At 42.7% G+C, this 21,352-nt stretch overlaps 1 protein-coding gene across 5 annotated transcripts in view; it reads left to right on the top strand.

The window, feature by feature from the left end:
• gramd1bb (GRAM domain containing 1Bb) overlaps window positions 1-21,352 on the top strand; it is a 66,338-nt gene that overhangs the window by 23,276 nt on the left and 21,710 nt on the right. The window contains exon 4 of one of the 5 annotated variants that reach the window (XM_029517406.1): window positions 1,580-1,623. The exons of the other annotated variants lie outside the window; for them this stretch is intronic. The gene's annotated coding sequence lies outside the window, so the exon portion shown is untranslated. The remainder of the gene's footprint in view (window positions 1-1,579; window positions 1,624-21,352) is intronic. 5 annotated transcript variants of the gene reach the window in all.

The following is a 21,352-nucleotide window of genomic DNA, read 5'->3' as shown; positions in this document are numbered from 1 at the left end:
GGGTTCAGCTTCAGACACTGTAGAGTTGTGGAGGCCTGAACCAGCCCAAATGTACATAAAGCTCCTTCAAACCTCCCACAGCCCGTACTGTATCTATCCATGTGGGCCATGTGTCTGCTTACAGTCGTCTCCCCTGCTTGCTGACTAATCATGGGGCTTCTGGTGACTCACAGAGAAACTCACATATGTTCATCAGCAAATCAATGCCACTGATCACACCAAATGTCTTTAACTCCAGCCCAGCAGGGTAGCATTTAATGCGTTTCTTTCTGTAAATAAACACTCTTATCCAGATGCATATCCACAGGGATCGACCTTAGATACGTTGTAGCTGGAGAGCCATCTGTCATCTTAAAATTACTCGCAGTTGTTCTTTACTGAACGCTGCAGGTTTGGCTCTTCAGAGCTGCGAGGAATATTAAGTTCCATACAACAGCCGAATTCGATTCTCTTTTCTGGGTCACCTTACTCAAAACGTTTTCATCTTTAATAGGAGGTGGTGGTCTGTTTTCGAATTTCATGAATCAAGTGGTATAAACTGTAATCTTAGCTCTGAATTGCCTCCCTTTGCCACAGACGTTATTGATTTCCCCTCTAGCTGATCCAAAGGCGCCGTAGATTACTCTTACTTAGGCCACTCTCTGTTCCTCTACATCCTTCGTTTGCAATGGCGCGAAGCGTCCAGGGTCAATGGTGCACTTCCGCTTTAATCTTCACACAAGGTGAATGATGGAGACACAGGGCCTTTATTCTGCCTTTGTCAAGCAGCAGCATGCTCTAGCATTAACCTGACGTTCCTAAGTCTTGACAGGAAATACACCAGCTAATCATCTCCTCTCAGTGAGAAAGTATTAAACTTGATTACCCATCTGACAGGCATGAAATATGTAGGGAAGGAGCAGCACAGCCAACAGAAACCTCAGTAAGTGCTGGGAAGCTTAGTCGGAGGAAGGGAGTGGGAAGAAATTGCTCTGACTGGAGAGGCAAATGTATTATCAGGTGTCACAGCGAAAATGAATTGATTGAATAGATGGAGTGGTTGAGGGCCTGTGATCACAGTGATTCATGGTATATGTGGGCGCTCTGTATTGAGTCACCGGTGGCAGCAGCGACTCCAGTGAAACGACAGTGCTCTGCAATCCCAATTAGCCGTTACTTTACATACATGCACACACAAATGCACATGGGATTACCACTGTGTGTGTGAAATGATTCCCTTAAACAGTTATTTCTCTGTTTTAACTTCAGGGTTAGAATAAAGCAAACAGCAGCATTTCAGAATGGCTTGTTATTTTAACCGCAGTGCTCAGTAAATAGCCGTATGAAGAAGACTGAAGTCTGAAAGAAGGCTTCTCTCGCTGTGCGGAAAGCAAAAAGGGATTCTGAACCAATCAAAATGAAAGCTCCTGACCTTTTGTGAGGACCAGGGATAACACATTATAACAAAAAGTACAGTTGTTATAATATTTGCTTTTTAAATTTTCTTTAAAAAGCAAGACCGTCTCTGTCTCTTCGTGAAAAACGAAGGAAGAGATTTGACCAAAACCTCTCATTTACTCTTCTCTACCTCCACTGATAGGCCAAGCAAAAGAAGTGGAAGAAACTGATATGGAAACCACAAAGGTAGGACATAACCCATCAAAAGACACTCCACACATGAACAGTTGTATTATATCGCAGCTGAGATGTGCTTCATGTCATGAAAGATAAATATTAGGTTGTGGCGCATTCCACCATCCTTCATGCCTCTCTGCTTATATGAAAAGAAAACTCTGCAAAGTTATCCATCACATCCTAACAAGCCTTATCTGACACGCCAAGAAATGGCGCTGCTCCAGTTGGCTGATTGCATATCCATCCCCAGTAGTTGTCTTCTTCTTCGTCTTCTTCTTCTTCTTCTTCTCTTGACTTCTGGTCCTCAGATTTCACTCAATGTGAGCTTCCAAAATTTGCAAACCCGCTGCAGCATCATTTACCGAAACACTGTCAGCATTGTCCTCTGCAAGAGCAACACTGCTTATCTGACACCCGAGTCATTCTGGCTCCAGTATGACCAAAATGCGGTATAGAATGGTAAGTGCTGCAAGGAAAATGAGTAAGACTGCAGAGAAAATAGTATACATTGGTCGTGGGGTGGAAAAAACAAAACTCTGGTGTTTTTCTGAGATAATCAGTGTGGAAACTACACATTTATCTTGTTTAAAAAAAATAAAATAAAATAAAATTATAAATTACTGGGGACAAAAAGTCATGATGTCTCACATTGATTTTTTACTATTTTAATTTATCACTTGGGAGTTTATAGGACTGCAATGTTATTTTACTGCAGTACTCTTTTAAACGAGGGAACAGACAGGTTTCCTTGTCCAGTTTCTAAAAGATATCACTGATCACATATTGATTATACGGTGAAGAAGAGCAGATCAGTGACATACATTACTTGCAATATTAGACTATGTGGTTTTCATTTGTGTTTTGTGCTAGCACTACTACACAAAGTTAATTTATTATACCTTTCAAAGTTGTTAAAACTGAAGATGAAAAATTTTAATGATAAAAAATTCACCGTTTTTGCCACATTAATGAGATAATTAATATCAGTAATTTGGATGTGTCATTTTGTAGAGGCATGCAGCATAAGAATTGGTTAAAGAAGTGATGCATCTTTTTTTCCTGTGGCTGCACAGTAACAGGAAGGGTGGAAAGGTAGAAAAGTGTGGAGCTCTCATTTAGGCAGATCATTCTGTCACATGTGTTTGACTAGTGGTGCTCTCTTCTGGGCTGATGACAGACTCGCTTGTTTGAGGATGGATAGATGATCACCTCTAATATAAAGACTCTTTGGTAGCATAGACAAGCGCAGAGTACTGTCTACCTCAGGGGTTTAATACACCTTTCTAAATCTGAGTGAAAGGGAATTACTTTATCAATCAATCAGTCAGTCCCAAAGAATTTTTAGCCTCAGGCCCAGTAGCTTAATGACTCCCAGGCACCAAGGACCAAGTTAAGAATAAAGATGACTTGTAAGATATCATATGGTGTTAGTGTCAGGTTCATGATTATCAAAAAAGTGCCATGAGAACATCTGAGGAGTTACATAAGGGTTTTTGTCCCTTTCTCTGTAGTCCTCGACCTTGTTGCTGTAATCCAAAGTTTCAGGTTTTCATCCGTTGTGTAGGCTTGATGTGGAAAAAGCAGCTGGGCCTTGTTGTGAATTGTGGCATTAGCTTTTCAGATTCCATCAAATGTGAACTTGAGGTGTTTGAAAGTCTGAGGCCTCGCTGGGTGATTGTTGCTTTGTCACCATGAGTGACATGGATCATTTGTGAGGCTCAGAATAACTCAAGAGCCGCCCTTGAAGGCTGTTTGCGTGGTAATGGCATAGCAACCACTGTTAAGCAAACGTGAAGTTGGTGTGCGTGCGTGCGTGTGTGTGCTTAAGTGGAGCTTTGAATTGTGTTTCATTGGCTACAACTGTATGTCTGACTGAAATAAGCAGGCAAGGCCCACATGTGGCCCTGAAGCAGCAGGCTGGACCTTTCCAGGCTTCGATGATGACAAGGTCGTCTCTGTGGCAACAGCCCTGGCTGACTAGATAGAAGGTTCGTCTGCTAGGGGGTCGGTCAATATCCCCCCACCCAATCCCCACTGCCATCACTGCCCCACAGCCAGAGCCTTTTAATACAAAAATAGCTTTTCCCCCCTCTACCTTCGAGAAGACACAAGTGTGTGCAAAGTGGTGCCACTGAGAAGAAAAGCTCTAATACTAAGACAGAATAAAGATGGACACCTTTTAAATGGCGTCATGTAGCAGCTGCAATTTTCATAAACTTGCCTGCTTAAATAAAAGTTAGACAAAGCTTCCTCTGAGGAAACAGATGGGGTTAGTCTTTCACCCGCGGAGATGTTTGAGTGTTCCCAGTGGTGAACAACCCGCCCCAACACACACACACACACACACAATCGTCAGCACATCTTGCCATCTTAGACTCCGCACCACTGTATCTCATGCTGACTGAGCCAGCTTGTTTAGTCACGTAATAACTAAAATGAGGACGAGGTTTCAGTGTCTTTGACAATGTCTTGCATAGATTATTTCTTTATTAGAAGTCTATAAATCAGCATCTTCCTCCCTTTTCTTCAGGCTGCCATATTACTGCGCGCGTACGTGCATTCAGTACGCATCTTCTGCAGCTACCCTTTGCCGTTTCTGACCCTGCACAGCAGTGTCAGCAGTGCCGTGTCACTGTCGCAGCTTGGCTATAGTGTGTACCGTATACTACTACATGATCTAGACCTGGAGAGATCAGCATAGCCTGACCTTTTTGTGTCAGGACTTTCTTTTGTTTGTTTGTTTCTGAACAGAGCTGATTTGTGTTTAAGAAGCTCAGGGTCATGAATGTGATGATTCATGGATGCACAGCATAATAACCTCAGCTCCATTTGAGGCAAGAAATGCTGTTCCATTACTCTTGCAGGTAACCAAGAGAGATGCGCTTATTATTGTTTTATTAAGATGGATCATGACATTATTTATTCTGATGAATCTGAATTTGCTAACAGCCCAGGACCTCGTATTTATACTCATGACTGACACTAAAAACTTTCACAATTCCAATAAATTGTTCTTAATTCCCCTTAAATTATGCCTTTAAAAGACAATGGCATTCTCTTAAAAGTAGCCCTCTATCAGCAACGCATCTGCTGCTGTTCAGTTAACCTTTATCTTTAAAATCCAGTGAATTCCACTGATAAACTAAAGTACATCATATAATGTTTTGTTACAGTTCGTGCAGTTGGACTTCTCTGGTTATACCACACATTGTCAGATTCGGAGCTCTATATTTTTGCTGCATGTTGATATAAGTACACAACATTTCTTTATTTTCAGGAATGCACTACAGTAATTTGACCTTTTCTCTCTCAGTACAATTATCAGTGCCTAAAGCCAGTTTGAGTAGACTCATTTGTTTAGATCACTCTTTGATGTGCCAGGGAAGATAAAGTGGAAGCTTGGAGTTAAAATAAGCATAGTGGCGTTAAGTCACCACGTCAAATGAAAAGAGCAGTTAACTGCTAAGTAAGTAAGGTGGAATGAATGAATTTGCTTAATCTACATGATTAGTCTACATATTTAATAGAGTGGTGAATTCGTCACCTGCATTAGTGATGCAGATTAGTGCATATAAATCATATATAATAGTTCATCCCTAATTATATATGGAAGTATGAAAACAGCAAGTGTCATATTACAGCGGCCTTTATTAATCAGTTTGTCTTTTTCAGGATTTAAATCTGAATTTGTTTTGATACTGGCCCTTGTGAATGAAAACCTCTCTACTGGGATAAATGAGTTAAACAAGCCTCAATTTATTAAAATTTAGCAGTGAGAAAGTTAGAATTTCCCACCCTGACCTTCCCGGCGTTTCTGGGTAAAATCAAGATGTAGATCATAATAAGAAAAATGCATCTTACTGGATGACTAACCCTAGCTTACTAGTTGCTTGCTGACTTTATTAAGTCTGTTTTCTGACAAGCCAAATCCATTGTTTAGGTTAGCAGATGTAGTCTCCCCATTTTCCACCAGCTCTCTCTCCCTCTCTTCTCCTCCCTCTCACTCTGCTGTGTTAAATAATTATAGGTCTGTTTGCGCGCGCGCATGTGTGTATGTGTGTGTGTTTGTGTCTGCATGTTAAAGTTTTGTTGAAAAAGAAACCTCTGTCTACTTTCATCCAGCTCTCGGCAGCATAAATGGGAGACTGAAGGCTTTTTTTTAAATGAGTGCTTTAATGTCAGCATGCTGCTGCTGTACTTTGTTCTTTTATTCATGGCACACGTGACAGGCACACAGGCCATCTGTATTTCACTTTATCACTTTATGGGTGGACTGCATATTGAACATATCTCTTTCACAGTGACGGTCCTTTCTGCCATCAAACATATGACGTCGTCCATCATCAGAGCCCGTTTTTGTCTTCACTCTCTCTCTGCTGTGCTGCTTTCATGTTCCAGCCAACGCTGTTGTCTGTTTAGTGTCTTTTCTGCCTGTGCCCATAGGGATGTCTGCTGCTGGTGTGTTTTTTTTGCATGATATTAAATCTTCTTGGGCCTCCTGCTAAGCTGGTTTCTGTTTTACATTGATGTTCCATGTTTGCATCAGTTCAGATGGATTCTTACTGCTTCCATCTTAGATGTTGCCCATTTTTCTGGCTGATCTCATGTCATTGTGTTAATCAGGCATGCAAGCTTTTACTACAACTGCCTGTCGAAAATCCACACATCTTTCTGATTCAGACAACAAACGTGCATCCTATGTAGCTATTTAATATCTATGCAAATTAAGGGCTTTATTTATTTCATTAAATTGTTCTTAGATTTTAGTTTTTGGATCTTTTCCTTCTCAGATTTTTCTATTTTGCTTACATTTTTTAAAGCTATAAATTCTTTGCCTGTCTGTGTGTGACCTGTAAATGCATTGCTGCTCTCTGTCTCCCCACTGTGGTACTGAGAGCATGGATTATTCAACATGGTCAGATAGTCAATAAACAAAATAGCTAGTCAATCTCATGGTCACCCATTTCCCTCTCTGATCAGATAGTGGCGATCAATCTAGGGGGGCTTATCCATGTTGAAGGAAAACAGTATGAGCATAATCCACTCTGTGTGACAGAGTAAGGAACGCCTACCAGGGATAATGGGGGGGTGCGTCCAATCCCACAGAGCAGTGCAGAGGGATTAATCCAGATTATGCTATTCTCAGAAATAAATGAAAAATCTCTGGCCCAGATTAGGGTTCAAAGAGTGCTAAAAAAGATTCTGGTGCAAGGATCACCTGACTGCTGTTTACTGATTTAATAATAACAAATATCTGTCAAGTTGTAGTGACAAGATGAAATATTAGCTCAAACATGTTTTTATTTTATTTTTATTTTTTTTTGGTTCTTTTGTTTCTCTTGAAGTAAACATCAGAAGAAAGATACCCCATCATTTTGGTGTCGACTGAGATTTCTCAGCGAGCGTAAGCCGTTCATGCTTTGCTTGACTTTTGTTTGTTGTGTGTTTATGTGATCATAACAATCACTCTGCCGCAGCAGCACTCAGCGGCTGTCTGGCCAGAAGGTGGCATCAGCGAGAGGACGAGCTGCCTGAGAGGAGCTGTCCATTCAGCACCACTCTGTCAACAGAGGGCAGCGCAGACAAACTGCTGTCGCACACACACACACACACAGAAATGATTCAAGAAAAGTGAATCATGACAAAATGAATCGTTCCGTGCCTCTCTATGCCATCTTGTTCTTTACGTTAGCATTTAGATGGAACCTTATAATTTGTTTCTGGTGTTTTCTGGTGTTTGTTTTGTTTTTTTTTTGCAGCTACAAGCTGCTTTTTTATTATTATTGAGATGCAGAAAAAAATCCAAAGTCACAGTGACCCTCTCTGTGAATGATTTGATACATCGAGTAATATTGGTGAAAATGAAGCATGCATGCCCCTTGGTGTGTCAGTGGCATTAGCAGAGAAAGCTGGATGATCAAGATGTGCTGCTTGTTCATTACAGAGGGATGTTGTCTGCAGTTGAGGTGGCATCTTGCCACCTACGGGCTCTGTGGTCATCCTCCATGTCCCCGGCAATGTTTAAGTCACTTGGCTTTACATTCTTATGACGCACTACGATGCAGGTATTGTTTTCAGTTTCAGACATAACTCGGTGGGCCCCACCACATCGACTCTGTGTGAGATGATTTGCTGTCCCCCTGCCTGACTGAAGCTCAGGTTACACCACTCACTCGCTCACCCTGGAAAGGGATTAAAGCACTTTCATATCTACCCTTTTTTTCCCCTCTCCACCCTCTTCTATCCCCGCAGTCCTACTGCATTCACAGTAACCAATGGGGAAGAGACCATGCTGGCTAACAGTAGAGAGAGAGTGTGTCCTCCTGTCAGCGCTTTGCCTCACAGCACCGAGGTGAAAGATCGTCATCCCACTGAAAGTTTTTCCATCTTAAAACTAATCAAAGTGTGGTCTTAGGTGCTTTTTAAAAGTCTGCAGCTGCCAGCTATCGATTGTTTGTTATGGATTGTTTTACGGTGCCCTCTTCAATCCAAAGTGCGCACGCACAAATATGTACACAGAGACATGGCCCCACAAACATGGGCAGTAGGTTGTTGGAACAAATGGACCAAAGCCACCTGAATGTTAGAGAAATTGCAATACATTACGTTTGGACCTGGCAGAGGTGATGCTTTCACAGGCATGCTTTGGGCTATAATCAGAGATCTATGACGTAACACAGGTCATGCCATAAACAAGGAGTATGTGACTGTACATCTCACCAAAATTAGGTGTCATCTGAAAGCTTTTTACTGTCCACAGTACTAAAATATGTCCTGAACTCTCTGTGGCAGACCCATATATCCTCCCAGACTAAGAGTCTAGATCCAACAGCATTATCTACTTTCCATTATCAGTCATTCTCTCTCTCTCTCTCTCTCTCTCCTGGCACAATCTGCATCTGAAAAGGCAGAGCTAGTGAATGAAGCTCAGTGACTCAGCAGGCAAAGCTCAATAGCAATAATAACGTAATATTATGCTAGCCCAAAACTGATCACGAGTGCTTTTCTTTTCTAACATCAAACACCGACAGCCAAACATTTAAAAAAAAAAAAAAAAAGCACCAACTTAAAGGGATCAATGTGCAACGAATTGTTTACACTTAATGGCATAAATCAGTCTGTGAAATGCATAAATCTTCTCAATCAGTTGTGAGCGTTGGTGCGTGCCTCGGCCCGGCCTGGCCAACCAGAATCTCAGTTCTTCTGACGTTGGGGGGTTGGTTTGTATTAGCCACTGCTGATAAGGTGTAATTTGTGTGCCTTGCCTTAAGAAGATTAAGCGGGAAGAATGTGTTGCACCCTGACCCAGTGCCTACCAGCCATTGTTTTTGGTGACAGTTTCCATTAAAGCGAAATGGTCGCTGCTCCCTCTGACCCCCCTGTGACCTGTTGTGGTCACAAGCAACCAATTCTGACGTTGTCAGTTGAATCAGATTCTTGTTTCCATTATTGTTAAATGTCATTTAAATGGTTGGGCTCCTGAAAACAGATAAAAGAAGGCTGAAAAGGCACTTTTTCATTTTATGGTAGAGAAGGTAAGCAAACTTAAATCTATTCCCTATCCTGCTGCTTTGTTGTTTTAGGTTTTGGAAAGGCAAAAAAAAAAAAAAAGACAGCAAAGATCACTGTTTTCAAAGATCCAGCATGCGGTAAAACCCAAAGCTTGATAGACCTGCTGTGCTGGTAAATTAGACAAATAAGGACGATTTAGAGGAGTCCCGTGTTTAAACCAGGGAATCAAACGCATACACAGCAATAAACACAGGGAGAACCCTAGTACACTCAATTCATTAAGAGATTAACGGGGTGAGCTGCCGACACTGATCAAGACTGGAGTCCAATACGAGAGGGGAGAATCGCAGCAGCAGCAGCCCCCCGCCACAACACCTAATACCCCTCTATGCGTTGCATGTTAGGTTGGAGGTGGGGGCGGGGGTCGCTGCACAGAGGATGTTATGACCGGGGGCGAGCATCCTGCACTAGTCTTCCAATTGGGGCCAGTGAGGCTTATCATGGAGAGAAATAGAGAAAGAGAGCCAGTGAGGACAGAGAGAACAGGAGGGAGGTTGGGGGGGGGGGGGGTGTGAGAGGGAGGAGGGTGGAAATCCTGCGCCTGCTCACTGTGAGCACAGCAAGTGCGGCTTTCATCCGCAGCAGAGAGGACTGAGAGAGAGAGAGTTTGAGCGAAAAGAGGCTTTCAGGGACAGTGTTTGACAGAGCTTGACAGGAAAGGCACAAAGTTAGGAGCGATCAGTTACCAGCCATGTTTTCATTTATCTGCAATCCATAATCCGTCTCTTTCTGCTGCCTGCAGCGGTTTGCATTGTGAATCTTGCGGTGCAGGTCACCTCTTTCTCTTTTGGGAAACCTGAAGAACCCCAGGGAGGTGTGAATTTCTGGCACAATTGCTCAGCACTGCGGCACCTCAACGCGAGCGAAGGAATGTAGCAGACAGGTGGGCAAAGCCGAGGATCATCCTTTCCGGACTTTGGTCCCCGATCATCCATCTGTCTCTGCATCATCCACTCCTCCCTTCTCCCTCTCCGTGCATCTCTCCTGCTCTGTGCATGGGAGGTGAGGGCTTGGCAGGCTGTCAGTCAGCATGCGGCGGTGTGAACGGGCAGGCCAGTGCCCACATCACGCTATGGATGTCAGACACTCCTCGCTGTACTAATGAAAGGCTTCAAGCTCGCCTGGTAAGGTTAAATGCACATAATTTAACATTGATGCTCATGTCCTGTAGCTGTACGGCTGTCTTGTATGAAAAGCGGAGCAAGTTGTGACCATTTACTGGTATTTTTCTGGATTAGGGCTGCACTGGCATGTCAGCGTAAGACCATAAGACCGGATGGACTGTCAGATGATTTGGCTCTTTAGATTCGCTGCTCTTCACTTGTGCATTTCTATATAGTTGCATAAATATAGCAGCTTGTAATGCTGGCTGGATCAGAGTGTGTACGTCCACTGTTGATTAGTGGGATTGTCTTTATTGTTCTCACTGTGATGACCCTGCTCCACTCCCCTCCGGCGGGCTCAGTGTGGAGCAGAGCAGCTGAGGAGAAGGGCTCACGTGGCCGCCTGGGAAAAAAGCAGGCACATGCTGCCTCTGTCTCTACCGAGCTTTCGCTCTTGCCGCCCGTCCTCGCTTATTTTCCTCTGCCTTGGTTATCTCACATGGACAAACACGTCCACGTCCAGTGTACATGCTCTCTGTGCACTTTTCTGTCATCCCTTCCTCTATCCTCTCCTCCTCTTATATTTGTTGCTCCTCCTCCTCTTGCCTGATATTTTTAGAGACGAATTACAGAGCACTGCAGGACAAAAAAAAAAAAAACTAGAGGGGGAGCAGTTTAGGTAACGTGCGTCCCGCTTCCTTTTTTCCTTCTCACTCTGATGAGGACCTCTTTTCCCCACAGGACCTCTTCTTTTCCCTAATGCCTCTGTCTCTCTTTCATTTCTCTATATTTGTCCCTCCCTCATTTACTTCCCTCTCCTCTCTGCTCGCTTCTTCTTTTTTTATGCCTCTCCAATCTTTCACTTTAATCCTCCAATCTTAATAAGGGTGAGTGTGTATGTGTGTGCTTTCTTTTTTTGTGTGTGTATCTCAGACATCCAGGACTCCTGAACTGTTGTGTTGCACTAAAGGGAACCCTTTTAACCCTCTATTTAATCTGTTCACAGTCCCCCGGAGACCCTGCTACGTTACACTGCGGAGTCATCTCTTATTCTTCCATACATGAAGTCGACCTGGCCGGGTGTTTATTTGTGTATAGTTTGCATGCCATACTCTTAATGTTATGTAACAGAATGGACTCCTGCAGTTTTACTTTGTCCAATATGACGCATTTCTATCCTCATCAAAATTGCAAAATGTTGCAATAGGTGTATATTTTTATCTACTTTTTGATCAAGAATATATTTGTGTTGTGTGTCAGTTCTTGATGAAGGACAAAAAAAAGAATCAATTGAGGAAAAGATCAAAGTTGTAAGGCATCATTGCAGCCTCATCAGTGACAGGATCCAGCAGAAACCACACTGTTATTAGCCCTCTGGTCTTTTCAGGGACAATGTCCTACGTAGGCAAAAAACACAGTGACCTCGAGGTCATTACATCAATCAGTACCTCAATCAGTGCATTTCTTGTCTGGAGGCTTATAAACCGGCAGCTGACACTGGACCTAGCACTTAATTTATCCGCACTAGATACACTCATCTGTCCTCAACTGCGATTCTCCCAGTCTCTCAACTTATTGTAGTCTGATGACAGAAGAGAGAGCTCAAGGTGATGATGATGATTGTTTTCTTAATTTTGATACAAAGAAGATGCAGAATGTAACGTACATGAAAGATCATACGAAAAGTCCAAAAAAAAAGAAAAAAAAAAGGATTTATAGAAATTGAGTGATTTTCATGACTTTCATGTGCATTTTTAGTGTTGCAATGAAAGCATATATAAACAAGTTGTACCTATAGTAACCTGCCATCATATAAATATGGTATACGATGGGAAGCCTTTCTAATGGTCATACGGTTCCAAGGTTGTCCTCGCAAGCACAGAAATTACAGCTATATTACTTTTACGTTGACGTGATAGGAAGTTAGTGTTGAATAGTTGTCAGTTTGGAAGCCAGGCTGCCCTGTTGGGTGTATGTTGGCCATAGGGCATGCTGTGACTGAGTACCATGGTGGAGGATATTTTTGCAGCATTACTCACTTGTCAGAAGACAAGGAAGAGATAAGAAGAGACTAAGAAGGACGGAGAGAGAGAGAGCGTGAGTGTGTGTGTGTGCATGTGTGTGCACATGCATGCAAGTGTGAGTGAGAGATTGCTCAGGATTTGGCAGTGGTCCCAGTACGGGGATGTTTGCTCTTGATATGACATTTGGGGTGACTTAAACCTGCACACAAATACACACTCGCACACAGACACAGATGTGCACACACAGCCGACAGCAGCAGCTGTAGCAACAGCAAGGCACTGACAGGAGGCTGGAGCTGGAGCTTATTCTCTGCACGTGACACGGTGCACAAGCTGGTTGCTGCTGCAGGACAGTTGGACAGACTTGCATACATATATGCCTGTGGGTGTCTCTACCCTGAGTTTCCAGCCAGTTGTTCAGTTCCTCCATACAATAAATTTTCACAAATCAGAGACAGTGACTGCACCCCCCCCCCCACACACACACACACACACCCCAAACATCAAAGACATTTGGAAAAATTCTGCATCCGCTAGCATAACCAGGGATACTCCAGATCCTCCAGTACATACATGCAAAATGCACTCCAAGGCATATATTGTTGCGAATCTCTCTCTGCGCTATTTTTGGCTGACCCAGGCCTCCGCACCAAGAATATTTGTTTTAGTTTGCAAAGAATTGGAGGAGTAGTAGTAGGTGTCGATTGTTTAAGATGCTCCTTGCTGATGATTTGGCCCCTTCCCTTCTGCAAAACTATTTCTAGCTGCTCAGAAAACAAAATTTGTATCTGTCCAGGGTCGGGGATTTATGAGGGCCAGTCTTGGACCAACTACAGCCTAACAGATAAAGCACTGCACCATCCCATTGAGCCACAGTGGACCTGTGAGTTCACAGCAGGGGCTCTGCAGTGAAGAGAAACCGCAGAATTGTTTCCCTCCTGGCCGTAGCTTATTAACGCTCTCTCTCTCCTCCCTCTCTCTCTCTTCTCCTGTCCTCTTTTCCCTTTTTTCTAAACTACTGAATCATCCCCACGACCCATTTATCATCGCTGATTATATTCTATAGTTCCCTGCTACACTTGTCTGCCTAAACCCAATATAACTAACCTTTTTTTCCCCTGTCTCTGCCCTGTGAGGGGATAAAATTGATGTATCGATTTTCCAGTGTTTGATAGTCACACAGTAATTATAGATAAGAGTTGTTTCTTGTTTGTGTGGAAAATAAGTAATATAGGCTACAATGAAAATAATAGATTTTTCTGTCATATTGTAATTGTACAACTGCATTAGTGGACAGGCAGGTTTTTGTTGGTCTCAATCAGCTTCATTATTAATTGACTGGAAGGTACATTCAGGGACGGACATCCATGTGTACTTCTCTCTGATGGATGTCTGATTAAAGACTCCACATTAGCACTCCATGTGTTGGTTTCTCAAATTAAGCCTGTCCAAACAACAACGTCATTTTCCATTCAGCATTTTAAAAGTACAACGAGAACCCGCTCGCCCTCCTTTTCTAAATGTCAAAAGCTACTGTAAACTATATATATTCAAATGAATAGGAAAGTGTCACTGGACTTCTGACTGGAACTTTTTTATTTATGAAAAAAGAAAAAAAAAACACTGTTGGACCAATTCACTCACAGTAATTCAATAATTCTTAGTATTTCAATCATTACCTTTTATTTATTTATTTTTATTTTATTTTGTATTTTCACCTTCATACAAGCATTCTAACACCTCTGTTCACTGTTACAATATTAAACAAAATCCCACTTCCTCATTTCACCTGGTTTTTCCTCGTTTGCACCTCCTTTGCAAGCTGACTTTGTGTCTACCCCGTCACCCTCTCTGCTCACCACTCTGCTTCCTTCTGTCTGTATATCCCCTGCAGATGGCAGTGGCTGTGTCCCATTCCACTGGGACAAAGTGTCCTTCGGGGGCTTAATCCTTTTTGCGAGTTTTCCGTCCCCTCCCGCCACTCTCTGACATCTCCACCAAGTCCTTAAATTGCCTGACTGGGGCCGAGTTGTGCTTTTGAATTTAAATCAGAGTGCTTAATTATAGCTTCTCTTAAAACAGGTTCTTGTACCCAGAGGTACTGTAGGTCACAGCTCCAATGAGAAACCAAAAATTGTTTCAGGCCTGTTTAAGTTCGGTTGCCACACAATGAGGGTGATTAAGCATTTTAATGAAGCCTGGGACAAAACACTAAAGTTATGCCCTGTGGGCTGGTTTTAAATAGTTTAAAGAAAGGTAACGATTCCCAGCAAAGTGATTTTTAAACTTTACTCATACATCACCACCACCACAATAAATGTTGCGTCCTAATCTTTCAAAGTGTGAATAAAATGGAGACACCAGCCGTCAGGGTCCGACTGTGACCCACTCCTGTCACTCCAAACATGTTTGCAGCAAAGTGCACTTAAAGTCCAGGGCTTTGTAGATAACTACTCGTGTGTGTTAATGCTTTATGCTTAATCATCAAACCACGCCCCCTGCCCCCCACCCCAGGACACAAAAACACAACCATGCACCCTCCTCCAGCTTTCTCTTTCTCCCTTCTAGTTACGGAGACTTCAAGTAGAGGTGCACATGAATGCTTTGACGGGCTGCCATGGTAACAGCACGGCCGAGACACAGTCGAGCTGACAGACATTTCCGATCCAGTCAGGCGTCACCGCACTGGTGTTGCCATGACGACTTGGTAAACAGCGCGTCTCCGTTTCAAAAAGATGGAGAAATTTGTTGCAGTTGTTAACATTTAGGGCGTGGCCGGATCCAATGAGCACCGTTCAAGGCTTTCAAAGCTGTCAATAATCAGCGCTTAAGATGAATAAATCATGAGTTAGATGCCCAGGGCTGTTGATTTCATACCATCTCTCTGTCTGTGTGGTCAATTTGACCATCTGCAAGTCCCCTGGGTGGAACAACAATGGGAACAGAGGTCTCCTAAGTAGGTCATTTGTTGGTGTGAGCCTGGGCAGGCTTATCTGGGCACACAGTGGTCCAGCTCAGTGGTCCAGCCCTCTTTGTTCCACAGCACAGCTCTGCTCGGCGCTCCCACAGAGGCAGCCAGCTCTGCTGCAGCCCTGAGGTCAAGTCTTTCCAGCAGCACAGCTCAGGGCTCCGTTCACCTCATTATAGAGACACAGAGGTGGCCGCTCACTATGGCCATCTTTGTGTATGTATGAATTAACTACCTTCAAATGATCTTTCTTGGCAAATTCATAGCAGCACTCATTGTTGGTTTAGTGTACACGGGATGACAGTCAAAAAAGAGAGAGCAGCAGAAATAGTGAAGATGTTTTTTTTTTCATGGTGAAAGAATATTTGTTTGAACAGGCTGGTAATCCTGCAATAGATGTTGAATTCACAATAATACTGGTCTTCCAGAAATGGGCACACACTCCCAACTTTGTGGATAAAGTTTGCTGTTGTTTCTGCAAGAGGGTTGCATTGGGTTGTAAATTGACTGACTGAAGTGCAGAAGTTGACGTATATATTAAAAACAAAATGCTATAGTTTGAGGATGCTTGTGACTGGTTACAATTTGTGTATTTGGATGGAAATCCGGCTCGTGTGACGACGAGCCAGCACACACAATACCCCCAAACTGAAGCAGGTAAATGGGAAGTAGTCATGAGTCATGTCCTACTTTTTTACATGTGTGTCTGTATTTCTATTTTTTTATTTGGTTCGATTTGAACTGCTGAAGGAGGAAAGTAGGTTCATTGAGTGTTTTTCATATTCATGATGCAGTTGTTGAAAATCTATGCTAAATATCAGTTAAATACTTAAGTAAGAAATTTATATTGCAGCAGGAATGATTAAAAGATAAAGCTTCACTTGACATTTTTTAAAATGCTGTTTGATTGCTTGAGGCTTGAGGAAATGTGGCTTTTCTTCACATTTCCAAACAGATGGTGAAGACACACAATGGTTAATGGTTCATATTTTCTTTTACTGTCTTGATTTAATTGACCACAGTTGATAATTGGATATCAGTTATTATTCTAATTGTTGGATGTTGGCAAGATACAAGATGCCTCTAAAGCCACCAGTGGAATAAAAAGTTGATATTTCAATGAATTTAAATGTTTGGATGGCCCAATATACTGACATGACTTTCCCCATCCCAAAGTGTCTTTTTTTTTTTTTTTTTTTTCACCTTTTTGTGCAGTTATGATTACATGTTCATCATTCGTTATTGTTCAGATTATTATAATAATATTCATATTATTCCAAATTGTAAATAGCTACGGCCTTATATAGTTTGTGTGTGTGTAAGCTTGAACTTGCTTATTGTGTGATTTAGAAGGAGGTCCGAATGTAAAGTGACCTGAATGCCGGTGATGTCAGCCCCTCCATTCATGAAACACATGAATAATTGAGGAAGCGGCAGGCTCAGTGCACCAGCACCAAGTAGAGGTGGAATGCAAAGTGAAAGCCATCTCTTCCCTCCCTCTCATTTGCTCTGTCTCTGTCTCTCATCCTCTCTCTCTCTCTCTCTCTCTCTCCTGCTCTCCCGCTTGCATGTTTTCCCTCAATCGCCTTTCATCTATTGTCAATCTGCAGCCGTGAAATTCTGCAAGCGAGGAGCAGTAATCGCGAGAGAAGAGCCTTGCTTGGATACTCGCGGATGCAGTCATCAGGCAGATCATCCGACGGCTGGCAGAGCATAGCGAGGGGGGGGGGGGGGAAGAGAGGGAATGGAAAAGTGCAGGTTGCTGAGAGAGAACAGGAGAATATCAGCCTCAGTTAGACAAAGGGGAAAAGAGCGATAGAAAAAGGAGGAGAAAATACACTGCCTGGTCTACAGCTTCTTTGGTTTCTCTCCATCTGTCGGGAAAATACGTTCTCTCTTATCTCCCTCTGCTGCGTCTGCTTCCTCCTAATTTTCCTCCCATCCTCCTGGCATGCTCCGGAACTCATTCATCCTCCTCCCCTTTATCCCTCATCCCTCTCTCCGCTCTCCTCTTCCCTCCTCCTCCCCTCCTTCCTCCTATGCCTTACCCACTGCTCCTGCTGTGTGAATGAAGCTGTTGGCAAAGGGCTGATCGCCGTGGAGCCGCTCTCTACATGGCTACAACCAGGTTAGTGCTGGGAACAACTGGCTGCCGACCTGCCTTGCAGTCAGGCAGAATTACATGAAGCCTGCATAAAGATTAGCTTCCCCACTTGGCGAGATCAGCGTGTACTATTTTGAAGTAGAGTCCAAGGAGGAGAGGTGGGGGGGCAGCTGCACCTCAGACCACCATTGCCTCTTCTTTGGCAGGTGGTGTTAAGGGCAATGTAAGCTGGTTATTAGGAGATCAGAGCTGGCCAGGGAAGATCAGTGGCCCTAAGCCTGCTAGAGAAAATCTCCCTGCCTGCCTCTTCCATCTTTCCTCCCTCCCTCTCTCTCTCTCTCTCTCTCTCTCTCTCTCTCTCTCTCTCTGGCTCTGTCTCCCCCCCCCCATTTCTGTCTTTATTTATCTGGCCAGCTCCCTTCTTTTACACTTGAGAGAGAGAAAGGAAGGCGCAGGTTACTGCCTGCGGGATGATCCGCTGGATGAACAGCTCATTACTCGGAGCTGCGTACGAGGACATGGTGGTGTTTGAGTGTGTGACGGTGGCCAATGAGGGCTGTCGCTGTCTTGAGGGCTGCTACGGCGAGGTGTTGAGGGACTGTGTCTTTCAGCAGGGGTATGGTGGGACTAGGGTGGGTGTGTGTCTGTGTGTTAGTGCCAGTGTGTGTTCAGATAGAATGGATGGGTGGGGTAGGATGGCTTTGGTTATATAATACATACAGTTGGGTGTTTGTTTTTTTTTTAAACTTAAAGTTGTTTGAATGTGTTGTATTTTGTAGATTCTATGTGTAGAATTTGGTTTAGCCTATCTCAGTAAAAATGGAGGGAACTGTCACATACTCCTGCAATATGTAGGCGTAGGTACTCCGTTACCGTGCGCATGCTCATGTTTATGTCTGCTCCAGTGTACTGTATGCGCATTCCTGTGTGTGCATGCGCAGTTGTTGCTCCTCATGGTTCTTTCAAAGCAAGCAGAGCTGAAGGGCCACTGCCAGATGGGTATTTTCCAGGGTCAGCAAAACTGTGAAAACTAGCGGGGCCCTCAGAAAGGCCCGGAACTCTGTTCTATTGTGCAGCTGAGCGTTTGGACAGCTTGAGCCGGTTGGATTTAGAGCTTTAGAGCTTATTTAAAGAAAAGACTGTAACAAAGTGGTGCAAGCAGTGTGCTTGTTTCTTTTTTTTTTTTTTTTTCCCCTCCACACTTTATATGTAAGAAGTGACCTATATTGAGTGACTCTTGACATGCAGAGATCCTCTTTGATCAAAACCTCGAAGTTAGCCGTCTGTCGGTCTTTCTGTGCTGAGCTCTGTAATGCAGATGAGTTATGTGCTCAAGCCTCAGGGACCAAAGCCTCTCGCACAACATGCAAATGAGCACACTACACTGTACGCCAAATTTTCATAATCATTAGTATATATATAGTACAGTATAGGGAAGTTCGGGTAGAGTTGTCACACTTTGTGTGTGTGTTTTGTTTGTTTGTTTTTTTTTTGTTTGTTTTGTTTTCCCCCCCTCCAATAAATCAAAAACCATTTAGACTGGAATAGCCAATTTGACCAATGCCCAATTTGCTATATTCTAAACTTAAATGTGTATTAAACTTTAATGTATTTAAGCAGTCTGATGAAATATCTTACAGGTTGCAAAATAGATTTGAACACTCGTCCAAATGTACAGGAACAGGTGGAACACATACTACGGATGGTAATAACATTACTAAAATATCTATAATTCAGCTGTCAAACACTCCAAATAAAAAAAGATTATATATCTTTCATGTTATTGCGACATATTCCGACTGAATTAGCCTGTTTTATTTCATCTGAAGCCCTCTAAGGTAAAGAAAGTGGGATTCCTTTGTATGTCTTCCTCTTTCTGATATTTGGCACACTGTAAACAAACATGTAAACAAAAAATGTAATGATCTATGTTTTTAACATGACTGAACCAACTTGTCAGTGACTAGTTGGTTGTAAGGCGTCGTTATCACGGTGTCTATATCATCTCTTAATGTTTTCACCTCACAATATCTAACCTGACTGCCAGTTTGACACATCTCAGTCATTTCAGTTTTTAGCCTACAGAACAGTGATTTTGATAATAATTCTTTTCATTGTTAGACATTTGGTCTCAGGACAGCATCCAAAAAATACGTCTGATAGGAAAGTAAAAAGTTTTACCTCAAAAAAAAAAAAAAAGTGATAACTTTCTCTGGTTGTTTCAAATGTGGCTTATTTTTTGTTAGCAAAAAGATGTGAGCACAACAAGTGTTATCACTTGTTTCTGATCAGAGAAATTCAAGGAATTAACTGTCCCTGGTCTCCCCTCGAGTCACTTCAGCTCAAAATAAAGATGTGATTTATGGGCCCTAACACCTAACTTTACCTTATTTATTTTGCTGGGGGGGCCTTAACAAAAGCTTTTCTATGCAATTTTAAGATTACATTAAAGATTAACTTAAGTTAATCAGGACTTGTGAGGAAACCTGAAAAGGAATATTAGACAAAACTGCAGAATGAATACTTTAGTACATATGAGCGTTGTAAAATGTCTCTAAATCCAGACATCAGTCATCAAACGAGCTGTCACATGGTTTGTCCGCCTCCCTGCTGTATTCCCCACACAGACAGCATGTCGAACAGCAGAGCTGCTGAAGTATATTCAGTCACACTCTGAATATTTAAACCCCTCTCTCCGTTCACTGTTGCTATAGCAATATTCAGTCTAAGCTGAGCTTTGTTCGAGGTATATAGTTGTGTGGGCGGTACTCTAAATGATATGACTTTTTAATTGTTTGTTTGTTTGCTCTCTATTAACAGTAAATGACTGCATGTAAATGCAGACCATAGTCTTTGGATCATATTATCACTGCAGCTCTGTAAATGTATAAATCATGGGAGTGCTGCTTTATTTGATTTAAGGAGAATGATCATATATTGTTGGGTTTTTCCCCCAAAGCATTAGAATAACTCGTATTTTATCAAACCATACGTGTATTTCATGTGCTGCTCATGTAGCAACAGCTTCGTCTATTGTTTGACAGCTGCCGGACCCATTGTGCTGTTTCATTGAACTCTCCGAGCATTAAAGAGATAAAGCACCACCAGGTACTGTTGTGTTATGGCAAACTCTCAGTGCTATTGTGTCATGCAGCAGTTCCCTACAAAGCATCTGTTATAGATGCTTTTGTCAACCTCTCTGCAGGTTAACGTCAGCTGCATGTTCGCTCCATCCACACCACCACGCTGGTTCAAAAAGCAAACGGTTGGGCAACTGACTGAGTGGTTTAGTCATTCATATCCTGATGATGGATTATTGTTTGCTCCTGTGTAAATGTAAAGGAGAGGTGGTCTGTGAATTCTTCCTCTGCTAAAACAACCTGTTGTTGTTCCTGGACCAGGGATACCCCCTTGGTCTTTCCAAGGAAGGAGAGTAGGAGAAATGATCCAGTTCCTGTTTTGGTTCATGCAACACTGATTTTACTCTTTTACATATTTTCAGTTGTGGCCTTTTGTTGCCGAACTGTAATTCTTAATTAGAAAAGCTTTTACTCCTCGGGCAACATTTAAAAATCTGTAACTGCTGCAACATGGCCTATACCTATTTATACAGCTAATATTTAAGTTTAACATTAAATCCCAGCCTCTTTTACCAAAAAGACCAAGTTGGTGGTTAAATTACAAACACTGAAAGATTTTAGATTTTGATTCACGAAATTAATGACCTCAGAGACTCTGGATTCAACCTGACACTAGACTTCATCGCCTCCCAGTCCTCCACCGTGTCATCCTGACGTACAGTGGGTGAGGGGATCTGAGTGTGTGTGATGAAAGCTGACTCAGATATCAGGAAACAAGCCACACTCCCTCTGTCCGTATGGAAGGGGAAACTGACTACTATGTTTGTAATCGTTCTGTAGTCTTATTTACTTGCAAACATGCAGAGGATGCGGTAACTCGGCAGACA

This window comes from Echeneis naucrates, chromosome 13 (genome assembly GCF_900963305.1).
Source record: "Echeneis naucrates chromosome 13, fEcheNa1.1, whole genome shotgun sequence".
Taxonomy (NCBI): Eukaryota; Metazoa; Chordata; class Actinopteri; order Carangiformes; family Echeneidae; genus Echeneis; species Echeneis naucrates.
This window is presented reverse-complemented; position numbering and strand designations above follow the sequence as displayed.